Below are 22,064 nucleotides of genomic sequence, written 5' to 3'. Positions count from 1 at the left end.
GTCCTGAGTGGCTCGGTAAAACAAGGTGACAACTTCTCTCGCAGACGGCCGCCAATCACAAGGAAGAAACCACAGGCGCGGGTATGCCTTTTTGCAGTCTAGTAAGTGTCCAGAACTGTTCGCGAAAAATGCCTGCCTATACATCATTTATTATTTAAGGATATTATTTTTAATTTTCGTCCCAAGCCCGAAGTGAAAAAAACCGTTACTGTACACATGTTTTAAGCGATTTCTTTCAAGCCCGTTCTAGAATGACACGTAAACAGAGAAGGATTACTTAAACGAAGGCAGATCTCACGGAACAGATTTTCCACACTATCACACAGACGGAGACAGAACCATGCGGATTAGCTGGGCAATGCTGAGTTCTTTCGTTTACGTTGCCCCGTGCGACCAACAGTAGCGGCGATAGCCACGTTTGTTCATGTTCTGAATCCGTTAAAAAAAGTTCAATTACAAGAGTATTTGTTATTTATTTTTATTATTTATGTTAATTTTTCCCGTGCTATGATTTTGAAGCATAATATACGTATTTTAAAATTAAATTAATATCTTGTAACCTTGAAATGCAATCTCATCGGTGGTCATTTGTAGAGACCTGCAAAATTCGCGGATTCATTCGGTGATAGGCTAGAATTCAAACACATATACCTCTTAGATAATTTTGCTATTGGCTTGCTGTTCATCTGGACGAATCTCAACCAGTTATAAACCCTCAACCAAAGAAGGATCGAATCACAGACAAACCAGCTGAGACGACTTACAAGTCGGCAGCCAATGAACTTGCGTTATTTGCCCGAGTGTACAGGGGTATGTGCAGTCTATCCTGAAGGCCATAGAAACCGCGAATTTTGCAGGTCTCTAGTCATTTGTTACGTTTACTTGGCACTGTGGAAGAACAGCAGACGCAATCGTGAAATTTTCCGGGAGGTACGTCTCCGCTCACGTTATCCGCATCTCCGTTTCCGTGCCGATGTAGAACGGGTCTTATACGCACTTACGTACGTACGTACGTACGTACCGTGCGTACGGCTATCGGGCAGTGGTGGTCACTTCTTCGGCACCAGGAAGTCTTCGAACATTTTTGTAGCAGTTATCCCTCGCACGCGCGCCATCTCGTCGACAGGGGTCTCTGACGCAGCGGTGAGCTGTCCGTGGATAGCCCTGCAGTGTCGTCAGTGTGTGGGGACCAGAGCCAACTAGTCGCCATGGAAACGGTGTGGAGACTGAGAAGGTAGGGGGGGGGGGGGAATGATGGGTCACCTGTTTCATGGCGTTTGACGACACTCGCGTGTCATCACTGACCAAGAGCGCACAGGGGGGGGGGGGGGGGGGGGGCGGCGCAAGTATACAGGCCGAATCATGACACTAAATTATTGTGCGGCTTGCATAGGGCCAATATAGGGAAAATAAATCGTAACTGTAATTTATTACTGAGCATGAATTAGAAAAAAAAAATAATTGTATCTTACGTGAAACTTAATTTTATTACTATTTAAGTACTGATTTACTATAATTATTCCATAATTATAACTTTATATGTATATGTGGATAATGTTGTCACGGTGGTCAAATTGAAGAAATGGCCGATTCAGTATTTGTGTACATGGAGGCTTTCATTCAAGAGTATTTGTTTTTAGTCAATTTAATGTTTGAATCGTACAGCAATAATGCATTGACTGACTGAATTATAACTTTCTTAGAACATTTTTGTAGTATTCCATGAACTATGCTAGCATTTGCCGTGCTAATAATTAATAGTAATCCTAAATAAATTGCTAATCACGGGAGAAAAAATCAGGGTTGCCAGTTGTTAAGTTGCTTCCAAAATCCTCATGGTTTCCATTTTAAGGTAGAAAATAAGATCGATTGTTATAACATTGAGTTGCGACTCTTTATCTTACTTGATTTGTGAGAGCGCACGCACTCACTCTCACAACACTCTCACAACACTCTCACAGTAGACCTGATGCAGATTCTCGCCGGGGTTGCCCGCGAGAAACACTGATGTTTTTTTATATAAAGCTGACAAAAATACACTTAAAAATTTGTATGCTCACTCGATAATTTCCTGTGTTTTCATTTAAGACAATCGGTAAATTTCACGGACATCTGTTGTACGCTCAAACCCTTTTAGATTTTTTTTTTCATCGGCTAATTTATTTGAATAACCACTAGCAAGCTTAAAGAAGGTTGTTTGCACGTACATTATTTATCTAGCTGTTTGTTTGTTTCTCTCCAGGGGTTCGCAGAATGTGTGAGGAAGTAACTACGGTAGGATTATCAAATTAATTCTAATTCACAACAGATCAAAACCCGCTTTGTGACAAAAATAATATTACGAAATTACGGGAGCTTTTCTGTTTTTAAGTTCTTATAAAAAAACAACTTTTTTAAAATTAATTGAACACTTAAAAATATTTTCATAATGTTTACAATCAGTAATGAACAGACGAGCTCCAACAACAAAGTAATGGGCTCCAAACAATAAAATAAATACATATTTTTCCCAAAACAATGTTTTTACAAAATGCACAGAAAACTCTGGTTTCCTTCGTAAACGCGAGGGAGGGGTCCGTTATCACAAATAAAGGTTTAGGCCCCTGTTAAGATTAATCCCAAACCAATATTTAAACCAAACTTTTGCGTACTATTTTCGTCCCTTACGTATTATCGAAAATAGCTGTCAAGAAACTATGCGTCTGGTGTCAGCGGCAGTGAAAAAATAAGTTGTATTTTTTTTTCAAAAACAATAAACGTTAAAAAAAATTAGAATAAAATTCAATAAAAAATAATCCTTTGTACTAATTTTGAGTCACTCTTACTTAAAGGCTGGGTGATAAAAAAAATCACCCTATTTTTGAAAATAAACAGAATTTTGATCGCATGCTGTCGCCTTTAGCTTATCAGCAGATGCACCAATGATCTGTGTTAAAAATTATTATAAACGGACCTTGAGATGGAACACGATTTAGCAGCACTGCTTAGATCCACAACGAAACAGAAATTACCTGAATTTGAGCCATTAGGCCGCTCCTCCAGTACAACTGAAACATTTGGCGCCGATCTAACACTTTAGTTGTTTTCGCCAGTATTCATCAAGTTGCCAGTCCTAGGAATATATTTATTTAGAAGCTAGGAACATCGTCAACATCAAGAATCAATAAACTTACATTACTATTATTGGTTTTCTTATGTATGAGCACTTTTGATTCGGAGGGAATCTTCCGGGTATTTCTGTCAAAAATTTAATTTTAATATTTCCTGGTATAGACTTATAGCTAGAGACCCGAAAAATTCGCGGTTTCATTCCGTGTTATGCTAAAATTCAAATAATTATACCTTAGTGCTGCTTCTGTCATTGGTTCACTGTTAATCTGGAGGACTGAGGGCCAATTAGAGAACCTCACTCATAGAAGTGTCGGATCACGGGCCACCCAGTCGAGACGACTCACAAGTCAGCAGCCAATGAACAGTTGGCATTTGCCCGAGTGTGTAGAGGATATTGGAGTCTATCCTGGAGGTAATTGAACCCGCGAATTTTTCGGGTCTCTACTTATAGCCAGTCAGTTTTGCGAATTATTGGCGGAAACTTGAAACCACACAGATAAATAAACGAGAAGGCTACTAGCTGAGCAAAACATGGGCACTAGTAATGTAAAAGCAAATAAATAACACCAACAGAAAGCAAGCTAAGAGAAGCCACACAGGGTCTAACTTCTATTGACCAACAAAAACAACTAAAGAGACAAAGCCATACATGACTAGAAAAAGGCTATTAGAAAGAGCCATTAGAAAGAGGCTTCTCGTGGTTGGCATATATATATATATATATATATATATATATATATATATATATATATATATATATATATAGACACACACACACGCATTTGATTCTCATCGCTAGAGACCCGTGAATTTCGCGGATTCAATGACCTCCAGGATAGACTCCAATATCCTCTACACACTCGGGAAAATGCCAACTGTTCACTGGCTGCTGACTTGTGAGTCGTCTCGACTGGGTGGCCTGTGATTCGACACTTCTATGAGTGAGGGTTTCTAAATGGCCCTCAGTCCTCCAGATTAAAAGTGGACCAATGACAGAAGCAAAACTAAGGTATAATTATTTGAATTTTAGCATAACACGAAATGAATCCGCGAAATTCACGCGTGTCTACTCATCGCTAAAGACACTTGCTGTAAGGCAGAGCGAATGTGGGGACATTGAAGCACAGAGACGGGACTGAACCTTAATGACAAGCTAGTTTACTACAAATTATTCTTATTTTACGTTTTAAAGTAATATTTTTGAAGTGAAACTTCTTTGGAGATAATGAGAATAAAATTTCTAGGCCGAATTTGAATTCAACGTTTTCGAGAAACATTGTTGAGAAACGATTAATGATTTGATTAATTTTAATACAGCGTTTTCGTTAAACATTGTTTTTAAAAGTTACTGACGCCAAAGAGATATAAAGAGAACACTCGCGAGTCGAGGTTTGAATTGCCAAACAAGTTTCACTTCTATCACATGTACTGAGTTACACGCGCTCTTTTTTTTAATTGATTACTTCTCTTTATTAAAATAATGGAAGTTTTATAACACAACTTCACAAACTTATTGGCTCAGTCAGGTACATGTCAAGCTTATAAGAACGGTCAAATTTATGTCGAGATTATTAGTGCAGTCAAGTTCATGTCAGCTTATTGGTGTAGTCAAGTTCATATCAAGCTTATCTCGCTGACTAGTGCGAGTGAATTATTAAATGATTCAGACATCAATAAAGAGAGTTAAAGTGAATTTATGACTAATAAGCAGTGAAATGTTCCAAACCCACATAGTTTATCTCCCTACAGTTAAAATAGTTCTGAAAATTTAATTTAAAGGCTATTAATCCCTTTGCTTAAGGATCGATGAATGCTTTATTGAATTCGTATTTAGAATTAATTGTTAATTTTTTTCAGACGATTACTAATGTCGTAATGTCGTAATGTCATGAAAATGAACTAGTCCAAGAAAGTTGGACTTCAAGTGTCAACAGTTGGTCCCATTCCCTGTCGAGACAGAAAACAGAACGTGGAAAACTTTTATGCAACAAGAAAGAAGTTCAATATTAAAAAGTCATTCAAAATAGCGAGTTTGGAGATCTAAATTGTTTTCAACGGTTACTATGAAGTCTACTTATGTTTGTTTTATAAATGGATTGTCGTTGTAATATTAATCAATTTAATAATGTCACGTAATCAAAGCTAGAATACATGTCTAATAAAGTGGTCAGTAAAATGTGTACTTTAACAATAAAAAATACCATTAATCCCAACTTGGTAGATTGCTAAGAAGTAAAGAGCAAACCTATAGGTGAAATTTGTCTGATTATACCTTTCTAGCTGAACTATCTGACCTTTCCCGGGTTGAACACATAATAATATAAGGAAAATCACCACCGAGTTTCAAGTCTGTAGAACATACACTTGAAAAACGGGAAATTTTGATTTTAAAGTCCCATTGATTGTACAATTCGGTGCATCAATGCTACGAATAAACAAAACCGGCACGCCAATCTTCAGCTCCATTTTGAGGGAATTCAGGTAAACCCTAGGCAAGACGTGACGGACGCACCAAACGATAGAACGTTACATATTCAAGGCAACACCATCTATTGACGAAGTTATAAACCAGACTGTTATTAAGGCCGTTGGTTCGCTAACAGCCGCGAGCTTCACTAAGCGGATGGGTTTCGCCAAGGAGAAGGATAGGAAGTGGCCAGACCTTACTATATGACCGTGTGGCGGACGTAGATAAATTACACAAACTCACTGTGTGTGTCTATGACCTGCCTCCTAAGACTTTCTATTATAAAACTGAATTTATACCTTTTTCACTCCCTTAGTGACAGAATTTAATAATTATATGTATGTAGTCTATGTCACTCTCTAGCCCATAAACTATCTATATGCAAAAAAAAAAATCATGTCACACCGTCGCTCCGTAGCAGCGTTAAGGACAAACAGACAAACACACTTTCGCATTTAACATATTAGTAAGGATAGAGAACTGTGATGTCCATCCTTGAAGCTGTTGTCTTTAATATATTACAATTAATTGATTTTAATTTAAATGCGTGTCTGCGTCTCGTGAACAGCGAGTTCATCAGTGACTGGCGGTGTTCAGCGACTCAGAGCAGTGATGACAAGTGGGGGTCAGCCATTGTCTGGAGCAGTGCGCGGAGATGCGAGATTAGCGTCCGCGTGCGGAACTCAAGTGCAAGCCGAAAACAGATGAATGACGACTGCGAGCAAAAAAGTGTCGCGGGTTTCGAGTTACAAGCATTATCAAATATTTATATTCTAAAGAAGTTGTCAGCGTGGTGCCATATTGAAACGAGCCATCCTTCCTTGTCAAGTAAGCATAGTATTATTTTAAATTTTAAATATTCAAAGTTACCGTATGAACGTCACAGTTATAAAATTTAAAATAATCAACTGTAAGCGTTGTAGAGTGTTGGTTCGATTTTAAAAATTAACGAGATAACTCGAATAGTTTTAGACAAACCCAGGCGCAAGCTGTACTGCTTTGTCGTTTTCTCGCTTGCAGCCAGGAAGATCGAGAGAATGGCTGACACATTCACCTGACATAACGCCATGCGATTTTCTTTTTCTTTTGGGGCTTTAAAAAAAAATCGTGTCTACGTTCCGCCAGTACCCAGTGATTTGCCAGAGTTGAGACACAGAATTGAAGAGGCTGTCGTTTCCATTACTCCGGACTTGTTAACCAAAGTTTTGGAAGAATTGGACTTTAGTATGGATGTGCTGTGCCGTATAACTAGAGACCTGCAAAATTCGCGGTTTCGATGGCCTTCAGGATAGACTGCACATACCCCTGTACACTCGGGAAAATAACGCAAGTTAATTGGCTGCCGACATGTAAGTCGTCTCAGCTGGTTTGTCTGTGATTCGATCCTTCTTTGGTTGAGGGTTTATAACTGGTTGAGATTCGTCCAGATGAACAGTAAGCCAATAGAAAAAATTATCTAAGAGGTATATGTGTTTGAATTCTAGCCTATCACCGAATGAATCCGCGAATTTTGCAGGTCTATACGTATAACTAAATTGGACGCTTGGTAGTAAAACTAGGTTAGTTTGCCTTTGACTGGATGTAGACAGTGTTCGTGAGCAGTCTGAACGAAGCTGTTGCAATGCAGTGGACGCTGAAGCGCCTCGTGTGCGCTCGCAGCCGGGAAGAACGCGCTGTCAGGAGCAGACCCGGTGACGTCTGCACTGTCCTTCCCGCGCACGAGCGAGCGGCGAGCCACACGCGCCAGGCTCGTGCGAGCCACACGCGCCGAGCTCGTGCGTTGTCGCGGCGGTCCACACTTCGAAAACCTCCACGGCAACCAACCACACGGAATTACTTCCGACAGGAATACGAGTCCTCAGTCTGGGGTTGGGCTTCACATTTGCTGAGGATCCGTCACCGCTTGACCATCAGTCGAATTGTCACGCATTTCCGTCTTCAATAAAATCGCGTGATGTTGAGATTCGATTCCATGTTTTTATAAACTCATTAATATGGACGGAACATGAGTCCTTAACCGTTGTGTAGGAAAGAAAATATTTTATCTCATTTTTTATGTTACAAAAGTCAATACTATTTAGGATATCTGTTGTTAATGTGGCGCACTTATCACATGCGACTACACATATGTGGATGAACAGTGTGCTCACGCAAGGCTGTACTGAGGATATTCTACGAGGGTATAACTAGTGTTTCATGGTTAGTGAGTTACATTAATAACTGGGACATATTAGTCCCTGCATTATTTAGTATATTAAAATGTTTTTTGACGTGACATCTAATAAATCTATGAACGCCGGCTGCACGCACGAAAAAGTGTCCCGTTACGCACATTGTCCCGTTACGCTGCGTCCCGTTACGCTCATTGTACGCTTGCGCCGCATCTATCTCTCTTCCACTCGATTGGAACAACCATCGATTTGACTTTTTCGAGGAACATTAAACTTGAAACAGTCCCATTCGTTTCCTACTTTTCCTATCATCGTCCTATCCTTAACATAATAACACAGATTGGAAGAAGTTAAATAGCAAACATGTATAAAAGTTATTGTTAAAATAATCTGTTCGTTAAAGTAATAAACATATTTGAATTAATAAGTGCAAATAAAAGTAAATTTATCAATTAAATTGTAGATTTCACTTCACTCCTTCTTTGTATCCATACAAAATAGTGATAATTCAATAAAAATGATTCAATTTTATTAATAAAAGTATGCAATCATTTCATCAATGTTTTGCTATGACGTTGTCACGTTAAACTATCGTCCGTAAACCGACTTTACAAGACAACCAATTTTTTTTATTGCAAAGTTTTTAATTTCTTTTTTTTTTTGGCAACTAGTTTTTAACGTCTTACTTTTTGTGAGCGTGATATCCGTTTCTGACTGCGCAGCTGCGCGCACTCGAGTTACGGAATGCGTTCAGGGACGTCAGCGGTTGGGGTTGGGAAGGGGGGGGGAAGGAGGGGGGGGGGACCAGGACGTGACGTCAGCTGGCGTGATGCGCCGGCGTGCTGGCTCGGGGCTTATTGCTCGACGAGGCGACCCTGTGCGGCTGGTGTGCTGTGCCGGCACAGCTCCCGCGCACTGCGCGCCATGTCTGCACTGTGATTAGACCACAGCTACCCTAATTAGACCGTGCACGACAAGAAGCCTTCCTTTCACAGACGAGAGAGCCAAACACCCGATCGTGCATCTTCGGTTTTTTTTTTGTTCATTGTAAAAGGTTAGGTTGGCTACATTATAAATACTGTTAAACATCGTGGACGGTTGATTTGGTTAGGATAGCTACATCAAAGATACTGTGAAATCATGTGAACGGGTTCCTAGCGCTGGATAGCTACATATCAAAAAGTTAATTGCTAAGCAACCATAAAATGATTTTACAGTATTTTTAATGTAGCTATACTTACCTAATATAACCAAACATCCACAATGTTTTAAAGTATTTATAATGTAGCTAACCTTTCCTAATCGACCGCAAAATTTAATGCCACACCGGTTTATACAATGAGATAGAACGGGGAAAAAAAGCGAGCATGAACTTCGGGGAACTTCGGGTGTGGCTCTCTCGTCTGTGAAATGAAGGCTTCCCGTGGACGACTCGTTGTGTGCACAGGAAACAAGAACGAGGCACAGGGTTCAAATCTTTGACCGTTGCATCGGACAAAGGACACTCAGAATTGTATACAGTTGTGGGAATTAATATATACATTTTTTGTCTTACCTACAACACGCTCGTACCGTTTAAGCTACAGCAATAAGCCTGGTTGGAATTTCTTTGTAACGGTCCCTTAAACACAGGAACTTTAGTGCTGAAAGTAGTGTATTCGGATAATTCTGGTATTTTATTTTTGTACTGAAGTCTGGGAACATTCATCTTGAAAAATGTTACACAGACATATTCTGTTTTCACTTCAGTGCTCATTTGCTTAACGAGTCACACCTTCGTCGCTCGAGTGTGTACACGAAGTAAATTAAAAGTGATTTTTATAACTTTTTATAATTTTCCCCGTTTTTCTTGGTTAATAATTACAGATTTTCAATAAAGGGGCCAAGATGGCTGACAAGATGGTGGACGTAATGGTAGTAAATACTACTGCATTCTAGCGGGTAAAATTTCAACCAATATGGTGGCAGCGCCCTCTAGCAGACGCTGTGCATGCTAGCGCTCCTGGTATCGGGTATTGAAAACAAGATGGCGCCAGCGCTTTCTAGCAGATGATGAGTGCACTACGTGATACTAACGCTCCTAGGAGAAAGTACTATAATCAAAGATGGCGGCAGCGTCTTCTATTAGGTGATGCTATTATTCATTAAATAAAAAAACTTCAAGTCCGAATATGTGTGTTATTTTTATATAGAGTATTTAATTCTCGGTCTGGCAAATGTTTCGATGGCCATGTAGTCAAAGGCGTAAGCCTCTGTTTTCCAACCCAGTGGTCCGGGCTGTAATGGTTCGAATCACCTCGCTTCCAAAGTATTTTGTATAAAAAATTTAATTTATATGTCGATAAGGGTCATAACAACATTGGTAGATAATGAAACATTGACCTTATGCGCATGAAACAGAGCGATGCTGGTGCACCTCTAGGAACAAACAGCAGAAACAAAAAATTCCTGACATTACATCATCCAAGGTGGTGACCACCAGCAGAATATAAAAAAAAAAAAACAGACGGTGGCTGTGGCATCATCCAAGATGGCGGCCTCCAGCAGACGAAAACAAGGTGGTGGATGTGATGTCAGAATCAAAACAGGGGCTGTGATGTTAGAATGCAAAATGGTGGTTGTGTCATCAAAATTTATGATAGTGGATGTGATGTCAAAATTCAAGATGGCCGACATGAACCTAGGTCGTGATGTCACCATGACGAAAAGTACCACGTTCTTGAGTGGGGCCCTCGATTTCAAGATAGTGAAATCCAAGATTGCCGCCGTGACGTCACAATCCATGATGGCGGACATCGGCTTCGGCTCCACGCTCCAGCTTCGAAATTTTTTTGTGAAGCTTTTCTAATGTTACAGATTTCCTGTCTATGTAGCAACTAAATTTAATTAAATTTGAAAAGCAGTTTTGTTCCTGCCTGGAGATAAGACAAAAAGTCATACAACCAATTCTTAAAATCCTTTACTAATGGTGCAATGATTTTTTTTTGTGACGGCCTACCGTTTAGCCGGAATCAGCTTCCAATTAAAAATCCTGTACTTTACTTTAAAATTGCTTCGGCCCTTTGAAAATTTTTCCGGAGTTAAAAATTAATGATCTCCCGATAGGCTACGCTCTAAAATCTATAATTGCGCCTGTTCCCAAGAGTCTTGCTCGACGGGAAGTGCGATGAAAAGAGATTAAAGAATGGCCGTGGGCTCGATGAGATTGCTGGCGACGGAGAACCGGGCTAAACGATGTTCCTAATCGATTTCCTAGAGCGATCAATGCAGTGGTGATCAAGTTATAAGGCGTGATAACCGGGGCTGCGTCGTTCCAGGGGTAGCAGACATTTAGTTTTTTTGAAGGTAGACTTCTTTAGGCGCGTTATGAAAAATTGACGAGAGTGAATTTTTAAGATTCACGCGCACCATGCAACAATAAATTGACAGAAAGGAAACAAGGCAAAATAAAAATTAATTGTGTTTTTAATTCATATATTTTGTAATTGATACTAAATAATGATCCATATAATTATAAACATTTATCTATTGTAAATGTTAGTCATAAAAATTGTGTTTATAAACAATTTCAAGTGTATTTATATAAGTGAGGTTGTTTTCCCGAATGTATAATTTATTTCCATTATTAATTTGAGAGATATGTTTCATTTAAATGTATTTTTTCGAAAAAAAAAAAAAAAAACAGTATTCATGAGAAAATTTTAATTTTTTTTCAAAGATACCTTTAATAAACTAAAATTCTAAAAATTCGTTAAAAAAAGGGCACCAGTCTTACCATGTTTTGAAAACCCAATAGTGACTTCATTTCTGTAACATCGCGCCCGCGACGCAAAGAATATATATATATATATATATATATATATATATATATATATATATATATAAGGAACCTGGTCGCAGTCACACTGACGTCACAAAAGTGTCAAACGTGACTGGTTAGGAAATTATTTTATTAGCGTCGCGTCGCGTCCGCAGCGTTTGTCGCGTACGTTGCGTTTGTCGCGTCGCACCCGTCGCGCAGTTGTGACTTCAGAAGGAGTCAACACAAATGTGACTCCAGAATGACACTTACAGTTTAATGAAGAAAACACTCACGAGCTAAGGTTTAATATTCTTGTCGCATCCCTGAACTGTTTTGTCTCCTGGACCACCTGTCAACGGGCCTGATACTAGGGTTGACCTAATAGCTCTCGCTGTGGCGATCATCACTTATAAATAAAGACAATCACTGTTTCTAGTGAGCTCTGGCGTAAGCAAAGATCTTACATTCACAATGGAGGAATTGAACCGATAGATCATAGATATGACACATTTCGCAATGGGCCGGTTGTTTGCTGCTGTAATAAATATACCTTAAAAAATATATAATTTAAGAAAGTGTACTGTATCGTCAACTTGTACTCGTCTCGTCTAAATGCAAACTGACTTTCGTGCTGCATTACGTCTCGAATTCAGCTATTTCGAAAACTTATATGTACAGACCTGTAAAATTCGCGATTTCAAATCCCTAAAGAATAGACTCCATGATCCTCTACGCACTCGTGCAAATTACATCTGCTGATTGGTTACCGACTCGTAACACCTGTTGACTGGAATGATCGTGATTCGCGAATTCTTCTGTTAAAGATTTTTCATTGGCCCAGAGTCCTTCAGAAAAACTGTGGCCCAATAACTGAAGCAAAATAATGTCAAACGTATTTGGACTCTATCCTATCGCGAAATGAATCCGCGAATTTTACAGGTCTCTACTCATATGTAAAGACTTAATGATTCATTCGGTCGCAAAATACTCCTGAAGCGCATAATGCATCGAAATTATTTTTATTTCTTGACCAAAACTCAGGTGACACTCGTAGAAGTGAGTCCAGCACTGAGCGAAAAACTCTCTGAAGTAACTGTTCACCCTACTAATAGGAATCAACAGTGGATCCATGGCAACGCATCCATGTTTCGAGCTTGTACAGTGCAAACAAACTTTGTAATAAGCGTCATCACAGAATTTACTCTAGAATTTTTTTTCCACAGTCTATATCAAATTCTTTGACAGTAAAAATATGTTTTATTTCAATCAATTATATCCATTGTTATTGAAAGTTAGAAAATATGTATGTTTATCTTACGATAACACGTATAAATAATTAGTGCGAGACAGTGAACTTGCCAGAGTCCTTCGAAATTTTTGAACATAACATTGTGTTAGTCTATGTCGAAAACTACAGGTAAGAAAAAAAAATTAAACAAAAATAATTTTTACTGGAGTCCTCATTTCATGGCAAATAATTGCATGTGTATTCATTACATTAGCCTTACAAGGGACAAGAGACAAGCAAATGCTGGAAAACAACCAGTTTAAAAATAAATTGCTATATTTTGAAAACTAAACTAATGTTAATATTTTGGGTATGTTTGAATACATCACACAGCATCTAAAATTTAACCTGGATTTTAAATGGAAACCTTATGATTCAATGGTAGCATCTTTTAAAACTACGAAGGTCCCCCAATGACAGGATCTGTGAAGAAATTTGACACTTATCTCCAACATAGAACATATTGATTTATGTAATTATTATATTGGACTTCTTTGTTTGTTGCTAAGAACTGCTCAACAATAGAGGACCAGTTATCTTGTATACCACTAGCTTTTAAAATGACAATCGTCTGGAGAGGCAGGTTTTAACAAAACACACCAGAAATATTGGGATTAAAATAAGAATTAACGATGTTTAGAATGTGTGTAAAAACAGTCTGTAGGAATGCAAGACTTACTATTTCTTGAAGGTCAGTCAGTTATGTCAGTGGGTAGAATGAGTTGCTTGGTAGATAAACAGCTATCGTGCCTACATTTTTATTTTAAAGAACTGGTTAAAATAAGTTGGATAATTTTTTTTAAGGTTGCATGGTGTCAAATTTAGGAATAAAATTTTGAAACCATACCTTAGCCACGACGAATTGAAACATGTGGCTCCGAAAGGCTGTTCAGCATCTATCTACTTGATACAGATACATAAAGGAAATTTATTTCAATAAAAATAACCATTAGCAGTACATGTCACTAACATTGTTTAAGAAACTTAATTTTCTTGATAAATGTTGTTATCTTAAAGCGTGAAATCCTCCCTTCCCATTTCCTCGTCCAATTCCCTTCGTTAATTAAGTTTCCTTTCCAGGGTGATTACTTTCATTGCCTCAGGTTCAACCATGGTTAGAAAGGAATAAAAGCCCGGAGGTTGTTAATTTTGGTACGGTCAGTTTCGAATCCATGCAATGTGTTTTGGGACAAGTGTTCTGATGTACTTTGTAAATAGGCGGCGACACAACAAAATCTTTTATTATAAAGAAAATAAATAACTTTTAAAGTGCCCCGGTATAAACTTCTGTAACAATTTGTTAATAACTAGAGATGACTCTTATTTCACGGAACAATTTTAAGGCTTGGTAGCTTTTATCACGCACTGATCGTGTTTACCTGTTTGGTTTCATGTTCACTTAGGGACAGTCAGTGGATACATTTCTGATAGTAACTAGAACAAAGAAATTATATTTGTTGGACCATCAAACTTCTGTGTTTTATTTTAATAACTGTATTATTTTTTACAAATTATTAAGTACAATATTTTGGAAAAAACATCTTCACCGTTGTATTCTTGCGGGGGAAAAAAAAAAACACAGAATAAATACCCTCGCAGAAGCGAAATGGAGTTGCTTCTTTTTTGACGCAAACGTACTCGGGCTGAGCGGACGACCCTGGCGTCTGATTGGCCACTCCCCGCGGCGGGAGACCTCTCATTGGCCGACTGTGCTCGCTGGGAGGGCGACCAGGGAAGCCTTCTTTTCACAGACGAGAGAGGCAAACGCCCGATCGTGCATCTTCGGTTTTTTTTTGTTCATTGTAAATGTGTTGATGAAAGGATACTAGACTAATGGTCAATTAGGTTAGGTTAGCTACATTATAAATACTTTAAAACATTGTGGACGGTTGATTTGGTTAGGATAGCTACATTAAAAGATACGGGGAAAAAAAAAAACATGCATGAACTTCGGGGAACTTCGGGTGTGGCTCTCTCGTCTGTGAAATGAAGGCTTCCCGGGCGACCACGCGTCGGCCAGCGGCGAGTCATCCACCCCCCCACTCCGGCTCGCGCTCAAGGTCACGGCAAGGTCGATGCGCCGCGCTGATAGGCCTCCCTCTTCGCACGCGACCTCGCCTGTAGGGTGCCAGGCGTATTAATACATCCGCCGGCCGGCTCGCAGGCCAGCGGCCAAACAAGCAGCGGAACTGGGTTACAACTGGGCAGTGCCCTCGGCATGGCCGCCGATACCCGCGGGGCTGCAAGCCCTCCACAATAAACACCCCTGTAAGCTTCTGGGACGACCAAGCTCGCTTGTATCCATCCCACCTTTGCAACAGTATTCATTCCCGTGGTTTTGTTTCGCAAAACAATACAGCGGAGAAGATATTTATCAAAATATTATACTTACATCTCTAGTTGGTAGAATAGTTTTAAACGGATTAAATTAAAAAAAAATTCTGAAGTTTAATGGTTTAGCCACTATAATTTCTTTGGTCTAGTTACCAGCAGAAATGTTTCCACTGACCGGCCCTAAGTGAACAAGAAACCAACCCGGCAAACATGAGCAATGCTTGATAAAAGCTACCAAGTCTTAAAATTGTTCCATGAAATAGAGTCATCTCAAGATATTAACAAATTGATCCGGAAGCTTTCACCAGGGCACTTTTAAAGTTATTTATTTTCTTTATAATAAAAGATTCTGCTGTGTCGCCACCTTATTACATAGTAGGTCAGAACATTTTCCCCAAAACACATTGCAGGTATTCGAAAATGACCGCACCAAAATAAAGGAATAGTTTCCACCCGGGGCAAGAACTCAACCACACCCCTCCCACAAAAATACCTTTTTTCCAAAATCAACCAAACGATAGCCTTTACCGACAGCACTCATATCGCCACCACATATTAAATCCACTATTCCAAATATATTTGTGATTCAACTTAGATTCATTTCATTTTTAATACTTCGAAAGTTAGATAATACGAGAAAAATACAAGTTTCTTAAAGTATTTGACGATGTATATAGTAGATATAAGCGTAAACATTTTTTTGTAACTTTACAAAGATGGCCCTTGGAAAATCAATTGCCAACGATATCGCTTGTAAAATTTCAAGGCAGAGCTTTGTACCGTTTGAAAATTTACAAAACTCTGCCTTGCAGTTTTACAAGTGATATCGTTGGCAATTGAGTTTCCAAGGATTTTCCTTGTAAAAAGTACAATTTTTTTTTTTACAGTGGTAATCTTTCAATACGAGTTCATCTGCATCCAACATTTTTCGTAACCTTACACTACGATATTCAAGTAAATTTCCATAGTAAAAGTGACTCTTTAGTTGAAACCCCCCCCCCCCCCCCGACCCGTCATAATGCTGCGCCCGGTGTACCAGCCCTATTTGTCCCCTTATATTTACGTCTTTGTACGTGTATTCTACCAATAATACCTGGATTATTGACAAATGTAGTTTACAAACATGTAAACAATAAAAAATATTAGTGACACTGTATACAATTTTTTTGGAAGCCACTTGCCAATAATTTGTTTGTAAAAGTACAAGAAAAATGCTGTCAGTTCTAAATCATATTAATTTGTAGGGGAAAAAATATAACATATACTTTATTTATAAAAGGTTTCGTGAGCTCTACAGAATATATATATATATATATATATATATATATATATATATATATATATATATATATATATATATATTGCAATATGATCGCACCCAAAGTAACTTTAAATATATGTAATTCTTCAAAAAAACTTCAGTTCCAATTACAGTTATTTATACTTTGTAGCTGACAGTTGTTGTCTGCAACTTATTTTATACCATGCTTGAAATCTGTCACACAAGTTTATGTTGTGTGGTTCCTATACTACTGAGATAAAAAAATTAATTAAAATTATAAACGAATAAATGCTGTAACTAAACAATACTGCTACCGGTACCTTATTTAAGTTAATGTTGCATAATCTTGTTATTTAAACGGTGGTGGTTATGTTGCAAAAACTTGTTATTTAAAAGGGTAACAACCACTCTTATCACACACAACTGAAACTTTTATTAGTAATAACTTAAAAAAAAAAATCTCTGTGAAACTCCCGTTCGAAACAACTCGTAATTACATGAATAACTGGTCTCATTTGTTACCAAGTGGTGTACTGATCGCACAATCATTCTGTTCGCTCGATCATTTTGAAAAGCTTCTAATATGAATATAATTTAAGTTATTTATCACAAGGCAATATAAAATTAATATTCAAGTTACATTTTTACCGTGTGTTTTTATCTTCAGGAAAAGGTTTCAAACGGAGTTTTTAGGTCTTGAAATTTCGGTACACAGTACTGCAAACGGTGAATGAACGTCTTAACTATTTATAATTATGGTTCCTTTACGAAACCACAGGGTTGCAGCTCAAATGACCTTGAGGAGGTGTTGCCGCTGAAGCGACGACTAGCCATTGCAGTGTTTGGGGCATAGAGACGAAGAGGTGCATGCTGCGCGAGACAGTGTCGCCCTTACAGATTAAAGCCAGGCCTGACTGCCGCCTCGTCTTGCTTGTGATAAAGGTTGGTGCTTCATTCCTGCCAACATAGCACGCGAAGTCAGAGTAAGGGCAGCCAAGCTTCGCTACTGAGCCTTTCTTTCAATACAAAGTCGCAAATCGCTTCTTTTTCCAAGTGCATCTAGCCCATGCCATGAATGCGCGCAGTGTACTAGTATTCAGATGATCATGTTAAATTTTCAGCTATGACATCGAAAGAAAATGTTACAAAGCTCCGTGGTGATGAATCACAATTACTCCATCACGTAGCACTGAAGATTTGTGAAAAATTCGTTCTCGTAAAGTCTTTGTAAAATTGTTAAAAAAAATCCTAGATGCCGCTAAAAGTCAGATTTACATTAACTTTCATAACAGAAAATTTAACAAACACATAGTTTCGTTTATTATTATTAAATCGTATAAATAACTTAATTTCTTAATCGACCTATACAAAAAAAAAGTTCACCAAGTGGTTCAAATGAAACTAAAGCTGAAGACAAACGCGCGTTCCGAAACACGATAGCAGAGTCCATTTGGCAGCATAAAGTAATATTGTCCCTGCTAAAAAATTAAATATAACAGATATCAAAGACTGCACACCGATATGATGGAAATAAGGTTTTTTCCCCCGGAATATTTATAGAGAAATGAACACCAACAATAACGGTCGTATCACTTGGATGAAGGGGTGGCGGGGGGTTGGTAGTTAAGAATCCCCTCAAAATTGGATGCAACCATAACAGCGTAACGGGGATGACAAAGGTAATAATAACGTCAAAACTATGTTACATGAACACGATTAGAATATGTTTAAGTTTTTCGCTTATTGCCCGTATATAGGCCAAGACCGCCTAGAGGTATAACTTATGTCGGTTATACCACGGGCAAAACCTTTGGACCGTAAAATTCCACCCCCTTCCTTTTTCAAGAATAGCATACTAATTTTAAATTTGCGCTCTTGCCATCACTAATCACCATCTATATAAATAAAAAAAAATGCAAATGTTAGTCCGTTCAAAATCTTAAATCTCAGAAAGTTTTTCACGGATTGCTTTGAAATTTTGCCACTACGTTGCATGCGAATAAGCGCGTGGTTTTATATACCTATGGCACACCTGTGATAGGTAAAAAGTTAGATAAAAATGTAGATAGTTAAAAACCACAGGTTTTTAATATTTTCATGCTATAGATTGACATTGTGTATAGGTAGGTGTGTAGAGGATAGAAGGATATAGAGGAATACATGTATAGAGATAGATAATTAGAGAGGGATATAAATGCTTTGTACATGTGTACCTACGCATGGCGGGCAATAGCTAGTATGGAATAAATCGCTTGGCATCCACACAGGAGTGTCAGCAATGACTTCGTCAGCACGCAGCGCCGTTTCAAACTGCTGAACAGGGCGAGTGCTGTGTATGTGGGGGGCCCTTCAGCGACTTCAGCGACTTTAGCGACTTCAGCGACTTTAGCGACTTCAGCGACTTTAGCGACTTCAGCGACTTCAACGACTTCAACGACTTCAGCGACTTCGGCGACTTTAACGACTTCAGCGACTTCGGCGACTTCAACGACTTCAGCGACTTCAACGACTTCAGCGACTTCAGCGACTTCAACGACTTCAGCGACTTCAGCGACTTCAGCGCGCAGTGTGCAGCGCTGCACACACAAGTCCGTCTCGCCGGAAGCAGCGCGCTCGAAAGGCTGCAGCCGCGCGATGACCGGAAGTGTCAGAAACAGGCGAATCAGGAGCTCGCTTCCCCGTTCGCTGCAGCGCCAACGGCAGAGCAGCAACACGCGCGCGACGCATCCCTGGAGCGCCAGACAGAGATGTGTCGTGTCCGCGCGACTTGGATCGTCACTTAGAAACACTTCACTTAGAAACACACAACGCCGAACCACGTAACCAAGAACAGGCATAACGAAGAAAATTATATTTTGCGTGATTCTAAGTTATGTGTTTCTAAATTATAATAGCTCCCAAACTTAAACTGCCTTGAGAAAGGTTTTTGCTCATTTCATATATATATATATATAAAACAATATTAATAACCTAGTCGTGGAAAAAGAATCGGAAAACGAACTTTTAGAATGTGACTTTGATTCAGGTGGCCAGCAAAAAAAAAAAAATATTTTCGACTTTTTAAAAACGACCAAATTACACGTATATGATATATTTGGCACAATAATTAACAATAAAATAAAGGCGTATGCAACGATGACATAGAGAATCAACCGCAGGAATTGTAAACAAAAAAAAAATAAAAATGAGAATACAATAACACAATTTGAGAGGTGACTTATAAAAAAAAATAAAAAGCAGACCTCATCTTACGTTTGGAAGAGCGCCAATATGAATACTACATTTGTTCCGAAATGCAGTTTGGCAACGTTTGATGGACACTTTACGCATATATTAGTGCAGTAAACATGTCATGATGAGTTCTGCACAGTGCCATAGGATATTTTATCAATCAATACTCCTAAATTAATGACCATAGTCAAATGCACCGCGTTTAAATATGGCCTATACTACTTTTATGTTTCGTACACAGGAACACGATGCGATTTATTTTCTTTAGATATTTTTACTAAACAAATGTTTGGGTAGTACAGTATTACAAAACCGTGTATTCTAGTTTAGGCTCGTGTACACACAGTACACAGCGCAAAAACACCTGGGCCCGTGTCAAAAAGGTGCCCGTCTTTTAACAGTTGTAAAGACAACAATCTCTCGTAATTGCAAGTGGTTTCGAGCAGCTCACAACATTTCACCCCACAACTTAGGAAGCACATCGATTTCAACCCACATCCTATGTTTGTTTTGTCCTATACTTTACTTAGAGTTCGCAAACGAGACGAGACGGAGATTTAAAATTTTCCGTAAGGGATATTCCATACGTCTTGCTTCGACTTGAATTTTGCAACAAAGTTATTAAATTTTTAGTTTGACAGCGAATTAATAATCCCTGTAAATTTTCAACAAACAAAATAAAAACGGTTTTCGGGAATTTTTATTTTTTAACAGTTAAATTTTTATATGAAATAATCTAAACATTTCTGAAAAAATAAATTTGTCACTGAGGGTAGGATGATATTTAAAGTTTAATGTTGGACAATACACGCTGATGTTAAAGAGAGAGAGAGAGAAAACAAGACTTTGCATTAATATATATTTTTTTACTGTTACATGTGTCGGCTTTGAACTGCAGAGGAATAAACATTTAGCTTTTAGCCAGAGGCTGTATTTACCCGCGTTCCTACAACAAGCCTAGAGCACAGACTCTGTTCTGACGCTGTTTACATCCGCCAGTGTGCACGCAATACACGGTTTGGAAGCTGTCGAGATTAGTATGGAGTCTGTTCGTGAAGAGCATTTAAAAACAGTCCCGTTTCCGGAATATCGGTTTTAAACTGTATTTTGGAGATTGAAAATCGGCCAAAACGCGTGTTATCAGAGTAACTTTCAGGCATGAAACACTCCGTGGAGATTCTCGAAAGCACTTAAGGGACTTGCGTTACACCCTTATCTTATCTGCCAGATGACGTAATTGTTGCCCTGTGAACGACGAGAAGACTGCGCGCTGGCGCACATAACGGCCCTGACCAGTAACGTAGAGACCGGAAAAATTCGCGGGTTCAATGACCTTCAGGATAGACTCCAATATCATCTACACACTCGGGAAAATGCCAACTGTCCATTGGCTGTTGACTTGTGAGTCGTCTCGACTGGGTGGCCTGTGATTCGACACTTCTATGAGTGAGGGTCTCTAATTGGCCCTCAGTCCTCCAGATTAACAGTGGACCAATGGCAGAGGCAGTACTAAGGTATAATTATTTGAATTTTTGCATAACACGAAATGAAACCGCGAATTTTTCAGGTCTCCACCAGTAAGACAGACAGAGAGAAGAAGGCTTACTAGAATCCTGAGGGCGACCGGCGGAGTGGGCGCGGCTGGGACGACCAGGTTCCGAACCACGTGGTGTTGCGGCTCGACGCGAACTGACCGCCCCCTTCCACCGCCTCCCCCACCCGGGGCAAAATGCGACGACGCGCCAAAATACCGCCTCGAGCGCCCTTCTTTTGTCTTCCGGGCCGCGACCTAGCGCCCCCCTCCACCGGCCCACAAGTGCTTGGACCCTGTCCACTGGTGGACCCGGCGACCCGCCGCCCGCCTCGTGCGCACCGTGCGCTGAGGAGCGTTCCGTAACACGCCAGCTTCCTCTCCTTGCCGAGACCGCAGTAGAACAAGGCCCGCCCGCCAGATGGTGGCTTTCGTAATGTATTACTAACACAGCTACACTGATTGTGAGAAGTAATGCATAAGGTATTATCAGGCAAACAAACCGGTAAAAAATAATTCACTCCATTTTTTTTTAGCCACATATTTTGTGGCGTGGCATGCCAGAAATTGTTGCACCTCCTACTCATTTATACATAGCATGACATTTTTTTATTACAATACAACATTAAGTATTTTTCGCTCAGTCGAATTAACATTCACTAAGGATGTGAATAATTAACATTACTGACCTAAAAAAAAAATTGGTTGTCTGTAAAGTCGGTTTACGGACGATAGTTTAACGTGACATCGTCATAACAAAACACTGATGAAATGATTGCATACTTTTATTAATAAAATTGAATCTTTTTTATTGAATTATCACTATATTGTATGGATACAAAGAAGG

At 39.1% G+C, this 22,064-nt stretch overlaps 1 protein-coding gene across 1 annotated transcript in view; it reads right to left on the bottom strand.

Annotated features, from left to right (window-relative positions):
* Nucleotides 1-21,498, bottom strand: part of LOC134529039 (PDZ and LIM domain protein 3) — a 155,912-nt gene extending 134,414 nt beyond the window's left edge. Inside the window, exon 1 of the mRNA XM_063362735.1 lies at nucleotides 21,293-21,498. The gene's annotated coding sequence lies outside the window, so the exon portion shown is untranslated. The remainder of the gene's footprint in view (nucleotides 1-21,292) is intronic.
* Nucleotides 21,499-22,064: the final 566 nt, after the last annotated feature.

The sequence above is a fragment of the Bacillus rossius genome, chromosome 2 (genome assembly GCF_032445375.1).
Source record: "Bacillus rossius redtenbacheri isolate Brsri chromosome 2, Brsri_v3, whole genome shotgun sequence".
NCBI classification, from domain to species: domain Eukaryota; kingdom Metazoa; phylum Arthropoda; class Insecta; order Phasmatodea; family Bacillidae; genus Bacillus; species Bacillus rossius.
The sequence above is the reverse complement of the archived record's forward strand: the minus strand, read 5'-3'. Positions and strand labels throughout refer to the sequence as shown.